General features: G+C 53.9%; 1 protein-coding gene across 3 annotated transcripts in view; it reads right to left on the bottom strand.

Annotated features, from left to right (window-relative positions):
• Window positions 1–20,733, bottom strand: part of snap25a (synaptosome associated protein 25a) — a 286,229-nt gene that overhangs the window by 68,908 nt on the left and 196,588 nt on the right. The gene's annotated exons all lie outside the window — the stretch shown is intronic.

The following is a 20,733-nucleotide window of genomic DNA, read 5'->3' as shown; positions in this document are numbered from 1 at the left end:
CTTTCTTCCTCACAGGAACATGCCGGTCCTGTATTCCTTTCAACTGACACTTGAAAGCCTCCCACATGTCAGATGTTGATTTGCCCTCAAACATCCGCCCCCAATCTATGTTCTTCAGTTCCCGCCTAATATTGTTATAATTAGCCTTCCCCCAATTTAGCACATTCATCCTCGGACCACTCTTATCCTTGTCCACCAGTACTTTAAAACTTACTGAATTGTGGTCACTGTTACCGAAATGCTCCCCTACTGAAACATCTACCACCTGGCCGGGCTCATTCCCCAATACCAGGTCCAGTACCGCCCCTTCCCTAGTTGGACTGTCTACATATTGTTTTAAGAAGCCCTCCTGGATGCTCCTTACAAACTCCGCCCCGTCTAAGCCCCTGGCACTAAGTGAGTCCCAGTCAATATTGGGGAAGTTGAAGTCTCCCATCACCACAACCCTGTTGTTTTTACTCTTTTCCAAAATCTGTCTACCTATCTGCTCCTCTATCTCCCGCTGGCTGTTGGGAGGCCTGTAGTATACCCCCAACATTGTGACTGCACCCTTCTTATTCCTGATCTCTACCCATATAGCCTCACTGCCCTCTGAGGTGTCCTCTCGCAGTACAGCTGTGATATTCTCCCGAACAAGTAGCGCAACTCCGCCTCCCCTTTTACATCCTCCTCTATCCCGCCTGAAACATCTAAATCCTGGAACGTTTAGCTGCCAATCCTGCCCTTCCCTCAACCAGGTCTCTGCAACATCATAGTTCCAAGTACTAATCCAAGCTCTAAGTTCATCTGCCTTACCCGTAATGCTCCTTGCATTAAAACATATGCACTTCAGGCCACCAGACCCGCTGTGTTCAGCAACTTCTCCCCGTCTGCTCTGCCTCAGAGCCACACTGTCCCTCTTCCCTAGTTCTCCCTCAATGCTCTCACCTTCTGACCTATTGCTCCCGTGCCCACCCCCCTGCCATACTAGTTTAAACCCTCCCGTGTGACACTAGCAAACCTCGCGGCCAGGATATTTATGCCTCTCCGGTTTAGATGCAACCCGTCCTTCTTATACAGGTCACACCTGCCCCGGAAGAGCTCCTAGTGGTCCAGATAATGGAAACCCTCCCTCCTACACCAGCTGTTTAGCCACGTGTTTATCTGCTCTATCTTCCTATTTCTAGCCTCACTGGCACGTGGCACAGGGAGTAATCCCGAGATTACAACCCTCGAGGTCCTGTCTTTTAACTTTCTGCCTAGCTCCCTGAACTCCTGCTGCAGGACCTCATGCCCCTTCCTGCCTATGTCGTTAGTACCAATATGTACAACGACCTCTGCCTGTTTGCCCTCCCCCTTCAGGATTCCCTCTACCCGTTTGGAGACATCCTGGACCCTGGCACCAGGGAGGCAACATACCATCCTGGAGCCTCTTTCACGTCCACAGAAGCGCCTATCTGTGCCCCTGACTATAGAATCCCCTATTACTATTACTCTTCTGCGCTTTGACCCTCCCTTCTGAACATCAGAGCCAGCCGTGGTGCCACTGCTCTGGCTGCTGCTGTTTTCCCCTGATAGGCTATCCCCCCCGACAGTATCCAAAGGGGTATATCTGTTCGAGAGGGGGACAACCACAGGGGATTCCTGCACTGACTGCCTGCCCTTTCTGGTGGTCACCCATTTCTATGACGCTTTCAGCCACCTGCATGCTCCTAAGTGCATCCAATTGCTGCTCCAACCGAACCATGCGGTCTGTGAGGAGCTCCAGTTGGGTGCACTTTGGCTAACTGTTGACGTAATACTCTCTCCTAACAGCGTCCAGCTGATTGCAAGTAAGCAAGTTGTTGCTGAGCATTTTGACTGCTACTGAAAGGTACAACATCTCTCAGTGGCCACTGCAAGTTTAAAGAGGATTTTTGAAACACATCAGGAAACTTCCTGGAAGTCTTTGTCAAGATGTTACCAGCATTCTATCATTTGTTAAATTCTCTGAAGTCATCAAGTAAAGAAAGGGGAAAGAAAGAAAGGACTGCTATAATCCACTTTATTGAACATCTTATAGCAATCACCAGGAAAAAGGGAGTTCTTGGTCATGAGCATCTCGCTAGGGGTCTGCCTTGGTCAGGATGAAGAATGCAAGGACATGGGATCAGGCAGAAGAGCACCAGCTGCAGCAGGGGACAGGGACAAGAGGGTGAGGTGGACTTCTTTCTCACCACAAGGACAGGACATCCCTCCTCCAGCAGAACCTCCATTGCTTATCCAAGAACCTGTGCACTCCCTCCCTCCGTTCCCAAGACCTGCTACTGTGTGTCAGCCAGCTCAGTCCACGCCTTCAATGGAAGTGGGGAGAGTGGAGCCCATATCTGCTGCTCCATGGAAGTTGTAATTAATCAGCACTTGAGTTTTAAACCTGCAAGAGTCCCCCTCCCTCCAAGCATGTTGAAATTATGGTAAACAGCAATTAGGACCAAAATTGCCTGCCAAACTCAGACTTTCACACAGATGTGGTTTATTAGCAGAGCACCAGCTCAGGGCTGTTTTCACCCATTTACCAAAATAACTCCCATACTTTATGGTCTTCTGTTTTCAAAACAAGTTTGGCTGAGCATTTTTATTTGTACTTCACATAGAATTTACAGTGCAGAAGGAGGCCATTTGGCCCATTGGGTCTGCACCGGTCCTTGGAAAGAGCACCCTACCCAAGCCCACACCTCCACCCTGTCCCTACACCTCCACCATATCCCCGTAACCCTACAGTACCTTTTTTGGACACTAAGGGCAATTTAGCATAGCCGATCCACCTACGCGTGTGCATCTTTGGACTGTGGAAATAAACCGGAGCACCCAGAGGAAACCCATGTAGACACGGGGAGAACGTGCAGACTCCGCACAGACAGTGACTCAAGCCGGGAATCGAACCTGGGACCTTGGCGCTGTGAGGCCATTGTGTTAACCACTATGCTACCGTGCTGCCCTTCAAACAGAAGTCCTGGAATCATCCTTGAATCAAGTAAGGGCTTGATTCAACTAATTGGGAATGAAGTTCCGTGGCAAGCGCACGTTTGTCGGCACTCGTAGCGCCGAGAAATAATGGTTATACAATGCGACTGCCATTGTATAAGGGGTTCAGCGGGGAACACGCGACCAAGGCCGCATATAGCCCCGTTTTGTACACTTGGGAGCTCCGCTCATCGGAATGGTGTCCCAATCTCCAAGGCCCCTGAAGCAACCCCGACTCCCTCCAGCCAGAACGCGATATGGGAGGATCCCCCCCCTCAACACTCAGACAGGGCACCCCTGGCCCACGCACAAAAAATGCCAGCTTGGCACCTTGGCAGTATCAACCTGGCTGTGCCCCTGCCAGCTGGAAGTGCCACCTGGGCACCAGCCTAGTACCTCAGGTGAGCAGCATTCAGCACTGGTCTCCACAGCCGGTTCGGCACTTGTGGGGGTCTCCTAAGGGATCAGAGGCCCCCAGCTGCATGCCCTTTGGGTAGGGTGGTGCCCAGATGGAACCAGCAGTTCATTGGGCACCACCCTGCCCAAAGGGCATGCAACTGGGTCCTCCAACCTCCTGGGAGACCTTCACAAGTGCCGTTCTGTCTGGTCCCCATCTGTGGAGACCAGTGCTAATGGTGCTCACCCGAGATCTCCAAGGTGAAAAGGATGAATCCCAAAGCCTCAGGTATCTCAGAAATCTGCATATTAAAGTGAGGCTAGCTGTCTCGCTCTAATGTGCAGATTTGTCAAAACGTAATCCCGCCCACAATGGGCGGAACTTACATCGCAACGTCTCGCGAGATCGCTTTGGATCTCGCCAGGCACTGAGATGGGTAGATCCCAGGAGCAGGATCTCCTGGCTTTTATCAGTCACACTGCACCGCAGCAAGCTGCTTTTCATAAATGTGATTTATGTGCAATGAATGAGTGGTATTTAACAAATAGGGAAGAGGAAAGTACTTGGGTGAAATTTAATGACCAATTATTGAAGTTAATGGAATGATCTTGGGCGTCATTCTCCGACCCCCCGCCGGGTCGGAGAATGGCCGTTGGCCGCCGTGAATCCCGCCCCCGCCCCCGCCGAAGTCTCCGAAGGGAGAAAAGTCGGCGGGGCGTTAATGGCACCGCTGCCGCGGAGGATGTCACGGGTCTGCGCAAGGCAGCCGATTTTCGGCCTGCCGATATTCTCCCTTCCGGATGGGCCGAAGTCCCGTCGACGTGATGACCGTTCACGTCGACGTGAATCAAACCTCCTTTTCATCGGCGTGACCCGGTGCTCCAGGCTCACGCCGACCAGCGAGGAGGTGAGTGACGGCCTGGGGGGTTGGCTCTGGGCAGGAAATGGCGTGGCCGCAGACTGATTGCCTGAGGAGAGGTGTGTCTCGGCTTGTGTGTGTGTGTGTGCGGCGGGGGGGGGGGGGGGGGGGGGGGTGGTTAGAGTAGGCTGGGCTCCGGGGGAGTGCCGGGAGGGGGTCCGTGCCGGGGTGGAGGTTGGGGGGGGGGTCCGTGCCGGGGTGGAGGTTGGGGGGGGGGTCCGTGCCGGGGTGGAGGTTGGGGGCGGGTCCGTGCTGGGGTAGAGGTTGGGGGTTGGGGTCCGTGCCGGGGTGGAGGTTGGGGGGTTGGGGGGGGGGTCCGTGCCGTGGTGGAGGTTGGGGGGGGGGTCCATGCCGGGGTGGAGGTTGGGGGTTGGGGGGGGGGTCCGTGCTGGGGTGGAGGTTGGGGGTTGGGGTCCGTGCCGGGGTGGAGGTTGGGGGTTGGGGGGGGGGGTCCGTGCCGGGGTGGAGGTTGGGGGGTGGTCCGTGCCGGGGTGGAGGTTGGGGGTTGGGGGGGGTCCGTGCCGGGGTGGAGGTTGGGGGTTGGGGGGGGGGTCCGTGCCGGGGTGGAGGTTGGGGGGGGGGGGGTCCGTGCCGGGGTGGAGGTTGGGGGAGGGGGTCCGTTGCCGGGGTGGAGGTTGGGGGGGGGGGTCCGTGCCGGGGTGGAGGTTGGGGGTTGGGGGGGGGTCCGTGCCGGGGTGGAGGTTGGGGGTTGGGGTCCGTGCCGGGGTGGGTGATGGGAGGGCAAATGAGTTGGTCCACCTGGCCAGGTGCCAGCCTCCAACAGTTGGACCCATGCGGTCCATGCCACCTGGCTGGGGTGAGGAGGGGATATGGGCAATGATGACATGTCGTCGTTCCCCTCCCCCCCACCAGGCCGTCATGTTTTCAGACCATCCAGCGATGTTGGCCGCCGTGGTGGCAGCCGCTCATGTCTATGTTGCCCTGGATGAGGAGGAGGAGGAGGAGGAGGAGGAGGAGGAGGAGCGTGCCAGAGAGGCAGCGCATGCTGCCGCAGAGGGGCAGGCGGCAGCCGCCCAGGCTGGAGGGACACCTGACCGACAGGACGAGGAGGGGGAGGAGGACGTCGCGGCCCCACGGCAACGGAGGCACCCGAGGGCGCCCCGTGTGTACCGGCCCCGGCAGTCATACCAGGACCTCACGGACCGGGGAATGCAGGAGGAGACTCCGGATGAGCCGGGAAACCGTGGCACACATCTGCCACCTGCTGGCACACCTGTCACCGCGTGGCACTGGCGGGGGACACCCTCTCCCCGTGTCTGTCAAGGTTACGGTGGCCCTGAACTTTTATGCAACGGGGGTCATTCCAGGCACCGAGTGGGGACCTGTCCGGCATATCGCAGACATCGGTGCATCGGTGCATCCTCTTCCCCGTGGACCGGGCCAGCCAAGGTGCCCGGGCCGTGGGCTTCTCTGCCGTTGCCGGGTTCCCCATGGTCCAGGGCGCGATCGATGGGATGCACGTCGCCGTGCGGCCACCTGCAGAGAACAGGGCCGTGTTCACTAATAGGAAGGGGACCTATTCAATGAACGTACAGGTGGTCTGCGACCACCGCATGATGATCCTGCACGTCTGCGCCCGTCACCCAGGCAGTGTTACACGACTCATTCGTGTTGTCGCGGTCATCCATCCCCGGCATGTACGAGGGACGCCATCCCCGGCTGAGGGGCTGGTTGCTGGGCGACAGGGGCTAGCCATTGCGATCGTGGCTGATGACGCCTATACGGAGGCCACGCAATGAGGCGGAGAACCGCTACAATGATGCCCATGTAGCGACAAGGGGAGTGATCGAGAGGTGCTTTGGCGTGCTGAAGATGCGTTTCAGGTGCCTGGACCTCTCTGGGGGCGCCCTCCAGTATCGGTCAGATAGGGTCGGCCACATCATTGTGGTGTGCTGCGTCCTGCACAACATAGCCCAGCAGAGTGGCGATGTGCCGCAGGCAGAGGAGGGCGGAGTGGAGGAGCAGCAGGAAGAGGCCCAGTCCTCCCAGATGAGGGGGATGGGGGCAATGGTCAGGGCAGACGGGGTAGACACAGGCGGGTGGCTGTCCACCGTTACCGGCTGGCCCAGCGGGCACGGGACAGACTGATAGACGCCCGCTTCACTGACTAGATGGGCGTGGGAATCGGGTAGTATGGCCACAGACCGCACACCATGACAACAGCCGACCACCCACACCCCCCACCCATCCACCCACCCAGCACCCTCACCCCCCTCCCCAACCCCACACACCCCACCCGCATGCACACCACCCCCCCCACCCCCAATTGCCGATCCACCGGCGGCACAACGGGCCGGGCTCACCCAGTTGCGGGTGGACGCGTGTCTATCGCAGGCCATGGAGAATGATGACAACCCGCCTCCGATGAGCTGCTGGCTCTACATCGTTGGACTATGTCTGACCCATGGCCACAGTACCACCATCCACCCGGACCATCCCTGCATGCGGCTGTGACACTGCAGCGCACGGTCCCGTCCTCTGCCCGGGGGATGTTGATGGCGGCCCAGGGGGAAGGGGGCAGACTCACCTGGGGCTGAGTTAAGACCACCCCTCACACACACACTTGCGCTCAACGTACATGACACCCCCGCACACTTTGGACAGAGCACAAAGGCAGCTTCGGTAGGTGTAACATTGACTTTAATAACCAAAGGAGTTCATGCACGTGCCCTAGCCCCTAAAACTCATCTGTGCCCTGCACCCGTGCCAACTTACTCAGTGTCTAATTGTTTGGCCTTACGGGCCCTTTGACTACGTCTACGTGGTTCCCCAGACGGTACAGCAGAACTGGAGGTGGACTCCTGTGATTCCTGCCCTCTGACACTGGATCCCTTTGGCGGCCGTTTCCTGGGGCGTCCTGGCCTAGATGGGCCAGGCTGCGGCCCGGGCGACTGGGATGGCGAGCTGCCAGCCTGTCCTGCCCGTTGCCCACCCGATGCACCTGGGACGGAAGGGGGGGAGTCCGAGGTGTCGCGGTGTACCGGGACCTCCCATACAGAGGGAGCCGGGATGGACCACACCACCTCCTCCTCCCTCGGGGTGCCCGATGGCCCCCAGGCCTCTACATGGGTGGGGGATGCGAACGGACTGGCCATCCGACGCGCCCCCGACATCTGGCGCTGCCAGTCCTGGAGGCCCGTGCTGGTATCGACAGGGGTCTGCAGGTTTGCAGCCATGGAGCCCAGGGGGTTGTCGAACCCCGTCTGCGACAGTGCGACGCCAGCTCGCACATGGCCACTGGCGCCGATGCCCTCAGCGATGGCCTGCTGAGACTGGGCCATGGCCTGCAGAGACTGGGCCATGGCCTGCAGAGACTGGGCTATGGCCTGCTGAGACTGGGCCATGGCCTGCTGAGACTGGGCCATGGCCTGCTGAGACTGGGCTATGGCGTTGAGCGCCTCTGCCATCTGGCGCTGGCACTGGCTCATGGCCTCCTGTGAGAGGGCAGCCATTTCCTGGGCCACAGACGCCGCCTGCACGGAAGGCCCCAGGCCTCGCAAACCGTTCCCCATGTCTGACACCGTCGCACCCATTGCCTCCACCGCGGACGCCACCCGTGCGGTGTCAGCCTGGGTGGCACGCATGACCGGGACCACTCCCAGCTCCTGGACGCGGGTGGACTCCTCCACCTGCGACCGCAGCCGCCGCAAGCCACCCGTCACCCTCTTCGCTCGTCTCCGTGTCGGTGGTTGCATTGGATCTATGTGTGGGTGTGGTAACTGCAGGAACCCGGGATCCATCTGGGCGGCAGATGTTCGCTTGGCCTGGGCTGCCCTCCGACCGCCCGGTCCCTCTGCTGCTCCTACCTCCACCTGCTGTACCGGGACGGCTGTGTTGTGCGCACCAGTGAGTGTACCAGACGCCTCATCACTAAAGTGCCCAACCGTGGTGAGTGTTTCTGCGATGGTGGAGGGTGTTGGTGACAGCAGTGGCGTTGTGTCGTGCTCTTCGTCCCACTCTGAGTCCATGGCACTTTGGGGTGGGGGTTCGTCTCCACCCATCCACTCTGAGTCACTGTCCGGTATTTCGTCTTCCCGGGTAGGGGTGTCCTGGGTAGTGCTGTCCCGGGTAGTGCTGTCCCGGGTAGTGCTGTCCCGGGTAGTGCTGTCCCGGGTAGTGGTGTCCCGGGTAGGGGTGTCCTGGGTAGTGGTGTCCCGGGTAGGGGTGTCCTGGGTAGTGGTGTCCCGGGTAGGGGTGTCCTGGCTCGGATGTGACGGGGGCCTGTGGCTGCCCCCCTCATCGCTGGGTGGTCGCTCCCGCATGTGACGGGGGTGTCGTCTCCCTGTTGCTCCAGGTCTCTCCGTCTCCCGTGGTCTCCGAGGGGCATCCTGCGGGCGGTGTGCATCTGCGGGGATGGGTGCCTGGACGTTTGGTCCTGCGATACACAATGAAGCATGCATGGTTAGACATCAGGCAGTGATCAGGTGATACGGGGGAGGGGGATATAGGGGAGGGGGGATATGGGGACGGGCTGTTGGTGGCTCACTTGCTCGTGGGGCCCCTACCTCTGCATCAGCAACCTCCCGGTCCTCAGGTCCGCCAGCCAGTTCCAGGGCCCTTTCCTCGTGTACGGTCAGTGGCCTCTCATCAGCGGGCCCTCCTCCAGTCCTCACATGCTCCCTATTGTTGTGTGCGCGCTTCTCCTGGGGGGGGGGGGGCGGGTGGCAGGGGTAAAAGGCAACAGTGTTAGGCAGGTATATGAATGCACGCCATCGGTTGCGCGTGCATTGCAGAGATTAAGGTTAGGGCTGGATTCACTTGGGGATATGGGGGAGGGGGGGATATGGGAGAGGGGGGATATGGGGGATATGGGGGATATGGGGGAGGGGGGGATATGGGGGAGGGGGGATATGGGGGAGGGGGATATGGGGGAGGGGGGATATGGGGATATGGGGGAGGGGGGATATGGGGAAGGGGGGATATGGGGGATATGGGGGAGGGGGGATATGGGGGAGGGGGGATATGGGGGATATGGGGGAGGGGGGGATATGGGGGAGGGGGGATATGGGGGATATGGGGGAGGGGGGGATATGGGGATATGGGGGAGGGGGGATATGGGGGATATGGGGGAGGGGGGATATGGCGGATATGGGGGAGGGTGGATATGGGGGATATGGGGGAGGGGGGGATATGGGGGATATGGGGGAGGGGGGGATATGGGGGATATGGGGGAGGGGGGATATGGGGGATATGGGGGAGGGGGGAATATGGGGGATATGGGGGAGGGGGGATATGGGGGATATGGGGGAGGGGGGATATGGGGGATATGGGGGAGGGGGGAATATGGGGGATATGGGGGAGGGGGGATATGGGGGATATGGGGGAGGGGGGATATGGGGGATATGGGGGAGGCTCACCCTGCCTGCTCTGACGAGGTCGTTCACCTTCTTGTGGCACTGGGTGCCTGTCCGTGGTGTTAGGGCCACAGCGGTGACGGCCTCTGCCACCTCCCTCCACAGACGCCGGCTGTGGCGTGGGGCAACTCTGCGGCCGTGCCCGGGATACAGGGCGTCCCTCCTCTGCTCCACCGCGTCCAGGAGCGCCTCCACATCGCGTGACTCGAACCTCGGGGCTGAGCGACGGCCAGCCATCAAGTCGGGTGTTGCGGTCGGCTGTTCCGGTCGGGTGGGGGGGGGGAGCTGCGCGGCCTTATGAGCCGTCACGCCGTGCAGCGCGTATGACGCTGCACGGCGTGAACCACTGCGCAAGCGCGGATCCCGTTACGTCGCTGCTAGCCCATTTCGGGCCGGAGACTATCGGCCCATTTTTATGACGTGACGCAAGTGGGATTTGCGCCGTTTTTTGCGTCGATCGGCGGACTTTCCGCCGATAATGGAGAATTTCGCCCCAGATGTGTAAAAAACTGGGCAAATACCTCATCTAGGAATAATGGTAGCATTGTGCCTGGAGATCATCCTCTCTCCCTTTGGAAGCCCAATGAAACTATTAATCGTTCTCGGTCTCTGTAGCCTCTTGCAATGTTGTCTGGCAGAGCTCTAACTATTGCTCCAGGTGTCCTTCCTGCATCCCATTCAATGTTTTAAATAATAAGGGTGACATCTCTTCAAAAGGAGACAATACAGAAAGTACCTTTTACAAGGTACAGAAAATATTTACCAGGATACAGAAACCGAAACAATAGTTCAACAATTTGTTCCACATAGCTCTTTGATTTGAACCCAGCTGGTTTGGAAACATAATCCAGTATTCTATTTGTTATCTTTATTGCCACCTCAAGCTGTTTAAACATGGTGAGCAATAATGTCAACTAACACCACCAAATCCTTTTCGATATATCCCTTGGCAAGTCCGAGCCCACCCAGGGAGTGCAGGCGACTCCTGTGATCCCCTCCAGCCTTCCATTTGCCCATCGCAAATTTATTTGGCACTTGTGGGGCTCATGTTGCAAACCCTGTCAAGCTCATTGTATGATGTTAACTTCCTGTAGACAAATCCACACCCTCAACGGTCCACCTGCCCAACTTGTGACTTTGATCACTTTTGCACAGAGATTGTGACTCTCATCCCCCCCCCCCCCACACACACCCTTTCACATCATTGTCAGAGCTGAATAAAATGCTAGTGTGGTTTGAAATCGTCAATAAGTGACAGGAATATTGATTTTCAGAGTGACAGCTGGTCTGTTCACATACAAACAGATGAGGCTCCTGAGAATCTGTGGAGGTGGTTCACACCCTTCAAGCAATTGTGTCACTCTTAATCAGTTTCCTTGAAGGAACATTCTGGTGAACAAATAGACATTGCCTATCTCTTGTGTTTGGAAAAGATAACAAATCCTGTGCAATCCAAAAACCAAATACTTTCAAAGAAAATCTATAAAGAATTTTGTTCCCAACAGGAAGGTTTTGCATTTAATTTCAATTTGCTTCTTTCTCTTGACTCGTGCAGTAATTCAATACATTTATACAATTATCACAGTATTCCTGTTTATTTGATTGTTCTTATTGGGAAATTCAATATTGAGATTATCTGTGTGATCCTAACATCAAGGGGAAATGCGTTGCCAGCTATGGAGCAGGAATTCCAGGGTCTTCAGTACTTGGAAGTGCTGTAGCTACAGGCAGGAAACTAGGCCAGGATCTGGATATGCTGGGCTCCGGTGGGCACTGCCAGTGAGGGCCATGTAAAGGGGAAGAACTTGACTGAACTGGGAGTTCCTGCTTCTTCAGGCTCAGGAGGGTTCCAGCGTTACGTTGTAGGTTGGCACACTGAGTAAGAACAGGCTCACCGGCCTCCTGAATGATGGAGTTGGACCAATGAGAACTTTACCTTAATATATGTATTAGGAGAGGGCAAGTCATGCGAGCTATCTGGCCTGAAGGACAATGCAGGCACCTGGCATGTGCCCCTAATGGCATTGGTCCACGCATGGCAGCAGGAGGGCACCAGTGAGTCCGCTCTCAGTATACTCAGTGCTCTTAAATCCGCCCCCCCTTAACCCCCATGGCCTCACCCCTCCCTATCTCTATAATCTCCTCCAGCCCCTCAACCTTCTTTGGATACCTGAGCTCCTCTCCTGCACGGTCCCAATCATTATCACTCCACCACTGGCGGCTGCACTTTCAGTTGCCTGGGCCTCAAGCTCTGGAATCCCCTCCCTCCACCTCGCTTTCCTCCGATGTAAATATAAATTGTTGTAGGTGCTGGGATTGTAGTTTGTGAAAGTTCAGGCCTATGGGAACCAACAGGAAACAGGAAATGTTTAAAAGGATATAAGCACCAACTACAGAACTGACGAATGCTGCTTAAGTTATGAGTGTTACAGTCTTGAAAAATGTATCAATTTATCTATTGCTTCCCCCTGTTCCCTTTATTTAAAGAGCTTGAAGGAAAGTTTCTCTACAGGCATACACTCCGATTGAACTAATTTTCTGATACTTACTACAATCAGATTGTAGAATGTACAATTCACATGGGTTACTTCTGGGTGCTCAGTTTCCTCCCACAGTTCAAAGATGTGCAGGTCGGTGGATTGACCATGCTAAATTGCCCCTTAATGTCCAGGTTGGGTTTTGGAATTACAGGGAGAGGTACTTGTACATGGGCAGAGTGCTCATTTGAAGGGTTGGTGCAGAATGGCCTCCTTCTGCACTCTAAGGATTCTATGAACAAGAGGGCCTTGCTTTATTGCCCCATACCAAGAAGAATCCATGAGTCCAAAGTGAAACAGGGGGACCCGATTTTGGAAGATTGGTGTATATAATTCAGCCCTAGTCCAGAGTTAGTGCTTCCCAATTTGTCAGAATGAAATTTGGTCAGATAATTTCATGGGCGGCACGGTGGCACAGTAGTTAGCACTGCTGCCTCACAGTTTCAGGGTCCCAGGTTCAATTCCGGCCTCAGGTGACTGTCTGTGTGGAGTTTGCACGTTCTCCCTGTCTCGGCGTGGGGTCCTCCGGGTGCTCCGGTTTCCTCACACAGTCCAAAGATGTGCAGGTTAGGTGGATTGGCCATGCTAAATCGCCCCTTAGTATCCAAAAGGTTTGGTAGGGTTACTGGATTAGGTGGAGGCATGGGCTTAAGTAGGGTGCTCTTTTCTTGGGCCGGTGCAGACTTGATGGGCCGAATGGCCTCCTTCTGCACTGTTGGTATTCTATGACAGACAATCCAGCCGGGAAACTCTCCCCAGTACATGAAGTTTAAATGATAGCTATAGTATATTTCGGAGCACTAAGGCATTCCTGATTTGCTCCTTGGATGCATTAAGAAAATACATGAGAGGCTACTCCTTAAAGATCGAAACCCTTCCCACGGTTTATTTTAACCACTGGATTTTTCTTTGACAATTGTAAATTAAACAAGTGACAAAGGGATTACAGACAAGTTCAGAATTCCATATAAAAGGTGGCTGGAAATCTCTGAGACTGCTGCTCGTCTGACTGACATTTGCTTGGCGTGCTAACATCTAATGAGGTTTGGAATCACAATATCAAGCATCCAACTCTCTAAATTAGACATTTTAATATCCATGTGCGAGTATGTGATCACATTAGCAGCAGTCCCCACTTCCTCATGTACACTATCATTTTGAAATCAACTTTCTGCCAGAGTTGGCACAAAGGCGATCAAGGATGAGAATGTGGAACCATTAGCTGCAATTAAGCTCTATCCAAGCAGAAGTCATTGCATGGCTAGAAGCTAATTGTCCTGTCTCGGCTCGAGCTCTGCGCAGACCTGGACTCAGGTCGGCAACCGTCCAGGATTGCACTGGGGTCTCTAGGAATTAGGGATTAATCACCAGGGTATTGCTGGGAGCAATCCTGGAGAAAAATTATTGAGGCGACCAGATAAATTGTGTTTTTGTTAAAACATCACTGAATATTTTGTTCAGGAAATATAAAAATATCAGACATGGAAGAAAAGGTTGAGTAGCAGTCAGGAATCGTACAACTCCAGCAATGACCCGTCTGGTTGCTTTTGTATTTTCTGGGAATGTGTAGCAAAATCCGAGCCGTTGTTCATTCTCATTAAAACTGGAGCTCTTGCGAGGTTATGCCTCATCCAGTTTAAGGCGGTGCACAGGGCCCACATGACAGTTGCGAGGATGGGCCGGTTCTTTGCAGAGGTGAAAGATAGGTGTGGACGGTGTGCGGGTGGGTGGGTGGACAAATCACGTCCACACGTTCTAGGCGTTTACAAGATTGAGGGAGTTTGGAAGGGGTTCTCAGATGTCATGTCCGAGATTCTGGGCTAGGTGTGGCCCTGAGTCCAGAGGTGGTAATGTATGGTGTGTCAGAAGATCCTGGAGTCCAGGTGGGGAGAGAGGCCGATGTATTGGCCTTTGCCTCCCTGATAGCCCGGAGACGGATCTTCAGAGATCATAGAATTTACAGTGCAGAAGGAGGCCATTTGACCCATCGAGTCTGCACCAGCTCTTGAAAAGAGCCCCCTACTTAAATCCATGCCTCCACCCTATCCCCGTAACCCAGTAACCCCACCTAACCTTTTTGGGCACGAAGGGCAATTTATCATGGCCAATCCACCTAACCTGCACATCTTTGGACTGTGGGAGGAAACCAGAGCACCCGGAGGAAACCCACGCAGACACGGGGAGAATGTGGAAACACTACACAGACAGTGACCCAAGCCAGCCGGGAATCGAACCTGGGACCCTGGCGCTGTGAAGCAACTGTGCTAACCACTGTGCTACCGTGCTGCCCTCATTTTGTTGTGCTTGTGAAGGCAGGGGCATGGGTAAGCGACCTGGCAGGATTCCTGCATTTGGAGAAGGTCAGGTTTGCCTTATGGAGGGGCAGAGGAGGTGGAACCCGTTTATTCATTTATTCAAGGTGAATTGAGGTGGCATCGGGGGAGGGGTGGGGCGATAAGGGGGAAAAAATTAAGAGGGCAGAGTGAGTTGGCGGGTTCGCGTCAGGGGGTGTTGTGGGGGGGGGGTTCCTTGTTCCTGATGATGTTTGGTCTTCTGATATGCAAAATGCTTTCAATAAAAATATTTTTTTCAAAAACTGCAGTTCTGTTTCCTTGGGCCAAATTTTAGGGGTGGCAATTCTCACCACCCCCCCTCCCCTCACCCCTCCACACCCAGGTGGCAGGACAGCTGACCCAGGCAGTTCTGCAGGCAGGGCCCTTTCCCATTGGTGGGCTGCAATGCGGATTAGCTGCCCGTCTCCTCGGAGCGAGCAGCTGATTTGCCTAATTAAAGGCCGCCGACATCATTGCCGAGAGCGTGACAGGCCTCCCCCCCCGCCCCCCCAGCCTCGCCATGTGGGGAAGCCGCCTGCTTAATGGAGATGTGGCGGGGTGGTGAAATGGGCATCGGAGCCAGAGGCTCCATTCCCCAATGAGGGAAAGCAGCCCCATTGGCCCCAATAATCAGCAAAACCACCTGCCTCCTGAGGCATTTCCCCTCCCGCCCTCAGATCCTTAAACATCTTTGAAAAACCTCACTCTGAGCTCCCAGGTTCTCCTCCCTGCCTCAGCGCCACCCACCTCTCCCAGTGGCGCTGCCCACTCTTCAGAAATACCAGCCCTCTGATCGGGCTGATCGAATCCGGGGACAGCTCCCCATCATTAACTGGACAGTGGGCCCATAGGCGGCAAATTAGAAGGCCCAGCTGCTGGTAAACGCAGGCTCTTGGTCCACTTTTCATCTGTATGTCGGGGCCCTAAAGCTGGGGGTAAAATTCAGGTCTCTATGTATGGTTAAGTTACAAGTCCACCACCCCACTTTCCCCAAATACCATGTAGCATTCGATCTATGAGAAGGATTTGAACTGAAACAAGCATTATTCCAGCCAGAAAACTGTGTTCACTCCCGGTAATGATTTTTTTCTTATTTAGTTCTGGCAGAATTTAATCTGGCTGCTCAAATCCCTTCACAAGGTACTTAATGTAATTCATGTCGCTATATCTAATCGAGAGATAGGAGGTTTATCAAGATTTGCTTCCATTTTCATTGGTGGCTGTTTGTAGTCAAGCGACAGAAGCACAGAAATCTGCATGTTAATATTAAATGCAGGGGAGATCTTGCAGTAAAACATTTGGAGCCATTAGGTACAAGCAGATGCTGTTTTCAAAAACGGGAGAAACAAACTTTCTCGTGAGAAAAGCAAGCCTGTTTCTTTATTGTGGAGCTGAGGAAAGAGACTGCGATTCTTCCGCCTCATTGCGCGTTCGCTAGAGCAAAAGGAGACCGGTAAATAGTGGGAGAGGTAAAAATGAGAACCCCGCCAGGCGCCAAACAGTTTGTGATACAACCGGGCCGCACCTGTAGGTGGAATCGGGATCTCGCAATAGCGTGGCGAGAAACCAATAATCACCACCTAACCCCTATTTCCATACAATTAACAGGAGCCGTCCCTTATCCAACGGCCTCCCGTGATTCATCAGCCTCCCCAGTAAGTGCTCGCGCTGGCGACGATAATAATAATAATCTTAATTGTCAAAAGTAGGCTTACATTAACACTGCAATGAAGTTACTGTGAAAATCCCGTAGTTGCCACTCTGCACCTTTTCGGGTACATAGAATCATAGAATTTACAGTGCAGAAGGAGGCCATTCGGCCCATCGAGTCTGCACCGGCTCTTAGAAAGAGCACCCCACCCAAGCTCCACATCTCCACCCTATCCCCATAACCCAGTAACCTCACCCAACACTAAGGGCAATTTTGGACACTATGGGCAATTTAGCATGGCCAATCCACCTAACCTGCACATCTTTGGGCTGTGGGAGGAAACCGGAGCACCCGGAGGAAACCCACGCAGACACAGGGAGAACGTGCAGACTCTGCACAGACAGTGACCCAAACCAGGAATCGAACCTGGGACCCTGGAGCTGTGAAGCAATTGTGCTAACCACTATGCTACCGTGCTGCCCTCCTTTTTAATAATTAGTGCTCCTTTTTAAAAACGGGAATCTGGTGGAAGGGCTTCTGTGGAGAGCTGAGCAGGTGAGTAGCCATCTTTGCTCACAGGCAAGAGCCCGGCTTTCCACCCTAGTGCTCGGCGGGGACCCTCCGCAGAGGTGGCCACATGGGAGGGTGGAGGGAGGCACTGGGGGGCAACTGCATGCGGCACCCATGTCAACCCCTGGATCGTGTGTACCAGTTCCGGAGGAAACTCTTGCCTATCTGCCCCACCGACCAACCATAACCCCCATGACTGCCAAGGTCTCTGGCCTTGGGGCTGAGGCTATTGCTGATAGGGAATTGGAAATCGTGGTTAAGTCAGCACTTCACACAACACAAGCGTATTCTCATGAGTGGGTAGGAGTCATTGCCTCGCATCCCAATCAGACCGTGATAAGACCATAAGACACAGGAGCAGAATTAGGCCATTCTTTGTGGTGATGTGCATCAATGTAAATGCATGTAGGCTAGCTACACTACAGAGACATCACACACACTCAACCAATAGATCAGTTAGACAGGACACGACCAATGGACATTCACGATACACACAGAGGTGACACCACCACAGGAGGGCATTACACCAACCATATATAAAGGACACCACACACATGATCTGCCTCTTTCCAGTGGAGACAGTCAGTGAGTAGAGACACAGGGTTGATTCAATATTACACCCACCATGTGGATTGCAGCAACTGGTTAGTCAGTCTGGGTAGCAATAGTAGAATTAGCGGTAGTGTCGAACCCGAGTAATAGAAGTGTAAATAGTTTAATAAACGTGTTGAAGTTATCTCCACGTCTGAACCTTCCTTTGTCAAGTGCACCACGAGGAAGCTGCTTATGTTACACCTGGAACATAACAAATCATGGTACCAGAGTGAACTGTTTCAATCCAGATAGCCATACCTCAACGTACAGTGACAACCAGCAACAACACCCAGGCAAGAAGTTCGAGATCCGGGTTCGGCAGCAGCTCCAGTGCCACGGCGATCTCCGCGAAAACTGGCGGGTATTCCGGCAAATGTTTGAAATCTTCCTGGTAGCAGCCGACCTAGAAGACGTGGCCGATGCTGAAAAGACAAAGCTTCTCCTCACCATCGCCGGTGACAGAGCAGAAGAAATCTTTTAAAATTCAAGTTCTCCAAAGGGCAAAACAGGAGCGACTTCCAGGCAGTCCTGGACAAATTCGGCAAATACTGTGAGGAATACACACTCCAACCAGCAAGAAAAGGTAAGAGAAGCGCCAGTGCTCACCATGAGGCCAAGATCCCGGAGCAGAGAACAATTTTGATCGGCGGCCATCTTTCTAAAGGGACTGCACTTGCGCAGTTGCGAGATGCCACGCGTGCGCAATCATGAAAACGTCCCCTGGTACAGGAACAGCGATTTGCGCATGTGCAAACGCTTCCTACGTATGATGTCACATGCGTCATGACGCAGAGGCCCCGGACCACGCCCATTTAAAGGGAAAACGTTCCAAATCAAAGAAAAAAATCTTTTAAAGCCGTAAAGCAACCTTCCTTCACCTGAAATGACAGCACAATGCCTCAAATTGAGCCCGGAAATTAAATTAACCTCCGAAGAACCTTGCACAAGCAGTTACCTATGCCCAAACCGATGATTCTGACCTTGAATACTTCGAAACCGACCTTTACATTTTCTCTGGACCACGCGAGCCCAATGCCAGCTCCGACACAAAACAGGATGATGTGGTCTTGGAAGACAACGCCTCAGACGAACCTTTCACCTTGGGAGGCTACCCAAGTACCAAATCCGATCTGCGACTAGACGTGTTGCACATTGACGACCCCGACGACGAATTCTTCGGATTTGATGATCTTCAGCCCAGCAGACATGACATCCCAACTCGTGAGTGCAGGATGATGCTGCTGCCTGACACCAAGAGACAGAGAGCGGTACAAGCCCACAGAGAGCGGCCTGCTGCCACACAGAACATGGTCCATGCACCGCTCAGGGTTCCCGACTCTACGAAAGACACGCAAGACTCCACACCACAGTCCTTGCACGAACAAGAAGTGACTCCAGTGTCACAAGCCTCCACAGCAAGCTCGTGGACAGACTCCACAATTGCAGAAACGCAAGACTCCAGAGCGCAGTCCTTGCACGAACAAGATGTGACTCCAGTGTCACAAGCCTCCGCAGCGAGCTCATGGACAGCCTCCACGATAGACGCAACGCACGACTCCGACGCGCAGTCCTTGCAGGAACAAGACCATGAGGGTCTAGCAACCTCCTCTGACCAACTTGCGGCAGATGATGCAAGTCTGCCATGCTCAAGTAAACAGCAAGAAGACTATGACAGTCTACCACGCTCCAGTGCACAGCAGGACGACCATGACGGTCTATCATGCTACAGTGAAGAACAAAGCGACGATGACAGTCCAAGCACAAATGAAGGACAACAGCAAGACAATGACAGTCCACCCACGTGGTTTGCACCACCAGATGAGGAATCTGACAATTTACCCAACCCAAGTGAACAACAAGCAGCTACTGAGGCTCTACCCATGGTATGTGAGACGAGTGACGACAGCATCCCACTTCTCATGCAAGATGTGCAAAGTGACAGACCTCAGCTAGTGTGTACAGAGGCACTCGACGATCACTGTGAGACCACTGGTGACTCCGGTGACACCATGATACGTCCACCCTCATTCGCTCGAACCTCTCCACAAGTCAATGCATTCCTGCATGTTCCGACTCCAGACGTGCAGCTTCAAGAAATCTCAGCTGACTCCAGTGAACCTGCTAAAACTCCGGACGGGGAGCATCAACAAACCAACACTGACTCAGTTAAAACAGACCAGACTCCAGATGGGGAGCAACCAAACGCCGACTCTGATTCACATAAGCCGGACTTTACTCCAGACAGGGAGTGCCGCAACCTCAGTGATGGCACGCTCAGGGTGACAGCAGATGCCACAACGACAGGAGATGGATCACTTAACAATTATACTGGGTCAGTAATAACAAGCAGCGGCTACAGTCCAAGAGGAATACACCAATATTCACCACAGCTATATCCACACATTTTTTCCACACCAGCAGTGCAGCCAATGACAGCTCATGCTGGACAAACCCAGTATTCAGGCATGCAGCAGCCAGCAGTCTATGCAGCATATTCTCAACCAGGCCAGCACTACGGATTGCCCACTAATGGAATCAAGACCGATGGAGGACTACCACAAGCGCAACCTGCACTACAGACTGGATGCCTTAGTTACAGCCCAGAATTTGCTGCACCCCAGACTGGCCAGACGGCATATTCCTATCAGATGCAAAGTTCTAGTTTCACACCATCACCAGGTATTTATGCGAGCATCAATTCTGTTTCCAATTCGACAAGCTTCAACGGTTCTCAGCAGGATCACCCTTCCAGCACAGCATGTGGCCAGAACCAGTATGTACAGTCTTATCCAACTTCACCATATGGCATATCGAATGATACTGTTGATGGTATCTCTTCAATGTCAACACCTTATCAGCTACAAGATGCCATCCGACAGCATCAGCACAAACATCGAAAAAGAAAGGGACTCCAAATCAGACAGCGAAGTGATTTGACCACTTCTTGGTTCCTGTGGCACAGGGACGTTAATGGCATTGATAACCAAGAGAGACATTTGACCATGATAAGTGATGGTTTTTGGACTCACACGAATGATTTGGACTTATTGTTTAATCACTGTTCCCATGACTTGTATATACCTTAACCTATCTACCTGTTTTTTGTTCAATTTTCTCAAAGTGTACAGAAAATATGTAACATATAAAAAAGGGGGGATGTGGTGATGTGCATCAATGTAAATGCATGTAGGCTAGCTAGACACTAGACACTACAGAGACATCACACACACTCAACCAATAGATCAGTTAGACAGGACACGACCAATGGACATTCACGATACACACAGAGGTGACACCACCACAGGAGGTCATTACACCAACCCATATATAAAGGACACCACACACACGATCTGCCTCTTTCCAGTGGAGACAGTC

This window comes from Scyliorhinus torazame, chromosome 1 (genome assembly GCF_047496885.1).
Source record: "Scyliorhinus torazame isolate Kashiwa2021f chromosome 1, sScyTor2.1, whole genome shotgun sequence".
Lineage (NCBI taxonomy): Eukaryota > Metazoa > Chordata > Chondrichthyes > Carcharhiniformes > Scyliorhinidae > Scyliorhinus > Scyliorhinus torazame.
The sequence above is the reverse complement of the archived record's forward strand: the minus strand, read 5'-3'. Positions and strand labels throughout refer to the sequence as shown.